Below are 5,218 nucleotides of genomic sequence, written 5' to 3' on the forward strand. Positions count from 1 at the left end.
TTCTGTATTTTTAGTAGAGACGGGGTTTCACCGTGTTAGCCAGGATGGTCTCGATCTCCTGACCTCGTGATCCGCCCGCCTGGGCCTCCCGAAGTGCTGGGATGACAGGCTTGAGCCACCGCGCCCGGCCACCTGATGTGTAAACTATGAAGTCAGTCCAGAAAAATACAACCAATGTCAACGGCACGTATGGTGTTGAGGCAGAAGTAGGACCAAACGTTTTCGTATCTTATTCGGTTGATAACAATATGACCTAGGCAGTAATTTCCGATGTGTCTACTGATACGCAAGTACAAAACAGTAAAACGGAGATACTGCTAAATAAAAGGGTACACTGACTTCTTAATAGTAACTCCATCAACTGGAACACTGTCAAAAAGCAGCAACCAGTGAATCGTTGCAATATTTTTTTCTATTATCCGATAAGTGGATTATGCTGTTCCTTTCCAATTTCCCAAGCACTTTTTGTCCCCATCACCATTTCGGTGTTCAAAGAAAAAGTAACACATCCAGTCACAAAACTAAAGAAACACACACACAAACGAAAGACAACTACAGTATCTGCAAAAGTTTGGTAGAAGACTGCAACTGTTGAGTATAAGGATCTGGTATTCCATTATCGGGAGTTAATTTAAGAGTTTGTTAAAGACATACATTTCGTAAGAGAGCATTTCAGTTAGACGTTATTGACCAGTATGTACCATCCCTAGGTATCTGTAACCAAATTCATGGCAATAAAGAGCTATCTAACGAGAAAAATCAGCGAGCACCGGCACCGTCGATAAGAGCTTGTCTTTACACTTCATTGCCGCTTACCATGCGTTACAATGTCTAGGATGGACTCTGATAGCATTTCGAAAACAAGCTAATGCTTTGTCCCATTCTACAGTGAAGACAAACTCCCGCCCTAATGCAGTAGAGGCCTAAGCATGATTTGGATCCACTTCGATAGCTCTCTGGAAGAATTTAATTGCCATATCGTGTCCCCGTTGCAAGCGGAAACAGTTCCCTGCGGCACGCCAGGCCTCTGGCTGGCGAATTTTTATCCACGTCTGTCAAGTCTTTTGACAGAACTCAAAGAGCAACATCTTTTTGAGGATGCCAGAGTGTTGCGGAGCAGAGCTCCATGCCTTCGACCCTGTAATTCTCCATCCTTCTAACCTCTGAGAAGATTCTTTCAGCTTGCGTGGACTCTGAAAGCTCAAAATAGGCCCTTCCGATGTGGCACAGTACCCTACCGGCATCGTGGTGGGGAGAAGGTGGATGGCTCCAAATATCGATAGCTTGTGTGCAGTGGTGAGAACACAAAGCTACATAACCTTTCCCCCTTTCACGAAGAAGGCTCATCAAGCCTTCGGCTGCTGCTTTTCGTAGATTAAAAGCCTGAATCTGAGGTGTGATTGCGGATATTTTCCCTTCTGAAATGATGGAAGAGTCCAATTTTGTCATTTCCAGGCTGCCATCGATGTGAGGTCGAGTTACTCCTCCTTCGTTAGTTTTACTTTTTGTTTTTCTGTTTGGGATTTCAGGTGGACACTTCATTTTTAACTTTTTTCCTATTCTCCTTGGTTGTGGAGCTGTCACTAGTCAAGAGTCATGGATTTCTTCGAGGCAGTGCATTTAGGGGAGATGCCACAGTGGGGCTCGATACCTGAGGTGATGCCCTTGTTTGTGGACCAGAACTTTGTGTTTTTGCAAGAATTGGAGTTACCTCTCGGCTATGTCCACTCTGTGAGAAGACAGACTGTGCTCCAGTTCGGCCGATTCTGGCAACAGGCTTTTTTGAAGGGGCTCCGGTGGATGGCACGTCAGTGACAGGAGGTGTCTAATACTAGTGTAGTTTTGTAAATAGGATCCATCCATCTCCCGGACTTGGGGTTTCTAATGGCAAAATCCCAACACTTGGAGTTAATGGACTAACAGCTGCTGGTCGTCCTGATAAACTTCGACCAGCTTTTGGCTTCTTTTGAACCTGCGTAGATAATATGGAAGTTCCTGTTCCCAGTGGGACGGTATCAGGTGAAATGACAGCTGAATCAATGGAAGACACTGGGGAATCTGTATTCAAGGAGTACTTTGAATTGGAAGATTCTCAATTCAATCTGTTTAATTCAATTGTGTCCTGGGGTGTTTCCGTAAGAAGGGTCTCAGGCTGTCTGTGACATAAACTATGACGAGGTACTTGTGTGGTGCAACGGTTGGGCAGACCGTTGCTAAAGTTCTGTAAAGATGTGAATTTAAACGTTTGGTCAGGATCCGGCTTTTCACCTATTTCACAGAATGATTCAAAGGGATACCAGAAGAAAGGCTTGAAACGAAGGCCCTTTGGGTAACACTCCGATGCTTTGGCAAGCGGATCTGTCTTGCGATATACGTGTCCCAACGATGAGAGAGTAAAGCAAGCCGAATCACCAAACTCAATAACATATGAGTAACGATATCATCATGGCTTTTCTGTTTATTAAACACCCCACCGGATAAGATTCGTTCGCCTTCTGCAAGCTTGCTGAGATCAAGACGACATTTTGCAAGCAGGTATTTGCATTGAGGTGTAGCACAACTGTGTCCTTTCAAGAGTCTATATGCTTTGTAGGCCTTTCCTGAGCGGTAAGAACAGGTCTCCAGTAAAAACGAGGCTTCCTCTGAGTGTACTTCTGCATAAAGGCGTTCTGCGAGGAAAACCGCATCTCGGTAAGCATAGCGGTTTAGTGCTTGCCATATAGCTGCCCGGACGGGTTCCTGCAGCACCGTCATCCTCCGGGCTCAGGCCCACTTCCTTTCTGCAGTGCCTGAGGCACACCCCCCCGCCCCCTCCCCCCGTAGCGGCTCCTGGGCCTGCCGGCCCCGGCTCATTTAAAGTCACCAGCGACAGTTACCAGGGGATGGGGGAGGCCGAGCAAGAAATGACTTCTTTATCCTGCGGACTCCGGAGAGCCCGGCCCCTTGTGACCCATTGTAAACCGAGAGTCACCTCACGTTTGGAAACACGGGGTTTCCATGTTTCCGCTCCCAAGTTCGGTGGAGGGATGTGGCATGTAGGACGAAGGACTCTCTTCCTTCTGATTCGGTCTGCACAGTGGGGCCTAGGGCTGGGGCTCTCTCTGTGCGGACGGCGGACTCCCTCTACCTTGGGTTCCATCGGGCCCCACCCTGGAACACGGGCCTTGGCAGATTCTGGCCCTTCCTGGCCCTCAAGTCGCTGTCAGAAACCCCATCTCCGGCTCGGATGCCCCGAATGGCTGTGGCTCGCACCGCTCTGGAAACATTGGAAATCTCTCCTCTACGCGTGGCCACCTAAAACCACAGGAGCTCGGGACACACGTGCTTTCGGAAGAGAATGCTGAGAGTCTCTTGCCGACTCTCTCTTGACTTGAGTCCTTCATGGGTGTGTGGTTAAGACGTAGTGAGACAAGACGTATTAACTCGGGCCGGGTGCTGGTGGCTCACGCCTGCAACCCCAGCACTTTGGGAGGCCGAGGCCGTAGGATCCCTTGAGGAATCGCCTAACCCTGGGCAGGTTGAGGCTGCAGCCAGTGAGCCATAATGAATGGTGTCACTGCACTCCAGTCTGGGCGAAAGACAGTGAGGCCCTGTCACAGGCAGGCAGGCAGGCAGGCAGGCAGGCAGGCAGGCAGGCAGACAGACAACAGCTGTATTATGTTCTTCTCAGGGTAGGAAGCAAAAATAACAGAACACAGCACTTAATTTTTTGGGGGGCGGGGGAAGGAGTTTCACTCTTGGTGCCCACGCCGGAGTGCAATGGCACCATCTCGGCTCGCCGCAACCTCCACCTCCCGTGTTCAAGTGACTCTCCTGCCTCAGCCTCCTGAGTAGCTGGGATTACAGGCATGGGCCACCACACCCGGCTGATTTTGTATTGTTAGTAGAGACGGCATTTCTCCATGTGGGTCAGGCTGGTCTCGAACGAACTGGCGACCCCAGTTGATCTGCCCGCCTCGGCCTCCCAAATTGCTGGGATGACAGGCGTGAGCCATCGCGCCCGGCCGGCTACATTTTTTTTTTTTTTTTTTTTTAGTTTTCAATTTTAATCCATGTATTTACTGACATTTATTTATTTATTTATTTATTTATTTATTTATTTGTTTGTTTCTTTTCGAGACAGACTCTCGCTCTGTTGCCCAGGCTGGAGTGCAGCGGCGCGATCTCGGCTCACTGCAAGCTCTGCCTCCCGGGTTCACGACCTTCTGCCCCAGCCTCCCAAGTAGCTGGGACTACAGGCGCCCGCCACCGCGCCTGACTAACTTTTTGTATTTTGAGTAGAGACGGGGTTTCACTGCGGTAGCCACGATGGTCTCGATCTCCTGACCCCGTGATCCGTCCGTCTGGGCCTCCTAAAGTGCTGGGATGACAGGCGTGAGCCACCGCCCCCGGCCTATTTATCTATTTATTAACTTGGAGTCCAAGTTATGAAACCAGTTAGTTTTTGTGTTTTTTTTTAGGGACGAGGTTTCGCCACGTTGCCAAAGGCTTGGATCGAGGGATCCACCTGCCCTTGGCCTCCCAAAACTGCGGGGATGACAGGCGTGGACCTACCGCGCCCGGCTTCCCCACCTCCCCCCCGCCCCCACCCGCTTGTCTTCCCGCCGACAGTTTCACGGCAGAGTGCTTGGCTGGTGTGCTTAAATTCATTCTAAATAGAAATTTAGGACGTCACCTTCTGGCCTCACGGACTCTGAGCTGAGGAGTCCCCTGGTCTGTCTACCACAGGACCGTACACGTCAGGAGGACAAAAATCGTTTAAAATAAGTAATTTTGTGTTACAGACATACACGGATATACCAAAAACGCAGAAACCAGTCTTTTAGAAATGGCCTCAGTCCCGGTGTCTGTGCCAGTGATTCTTTTCGATTTGGACCTTGAGGGAGAGAATTCCCAGTCGGTCTCTGGTCTCTGGACGGAAGTTCCAGATGATCCGATGGGTGGGGGCTCAGGCTGCCTCCCCCCAGAGTCCCTGGTCGAGTAGTTGTGGGGATCGCCTGGGAGGGCGCGGTGACCCACTGTGCTGTGGGGGCCTCCATCCTTCCCCCTCCCCCATCCCCCTCCAGGCGATCCCAATTCATTCCGGGCTGACACTCTCATTGGTAGACGTCGGGCATCACCTAGCGGCCACTGTTACTCTGAAAAGGGAGGCCTCACAGAGGAAGGAATCTCAGGCCGCCTGCGCACAGCCTGGGGCAACTGTGTCTTCTCCACCGCC

The 5,218-nt window shown here is 50.4% G+C and overlaps 1 pseudogene; it reads right to left on the reverse strand.

Moving 5' to 3' along the window:
• Positions 1–595: 595 nt before the first annotated feature.
• Positions 596–2,834, reverse strand: LOC134736093 (cell division cycle protein 27 homolog; annotated as a pseudogene).
• Between the last annotated feature and the right edge of the window lie 2,384 nt (positions 2,835–5,218).

This window comes from Symphalangus syndactylus, chromosome Y (assembly GCF_028878055.3).
Source record: "Symphalangus syndactylus isolate Jambi chromosome Y, NHGRI_mSymSyn1-v2.1_pri, whole genome shotgun sequence".
NCBI lineage: Eukaryota > Metazoa > Chordata > Mammalia > Primates > Hylobatidae > Symphalangus > Symphalangus syndactylus.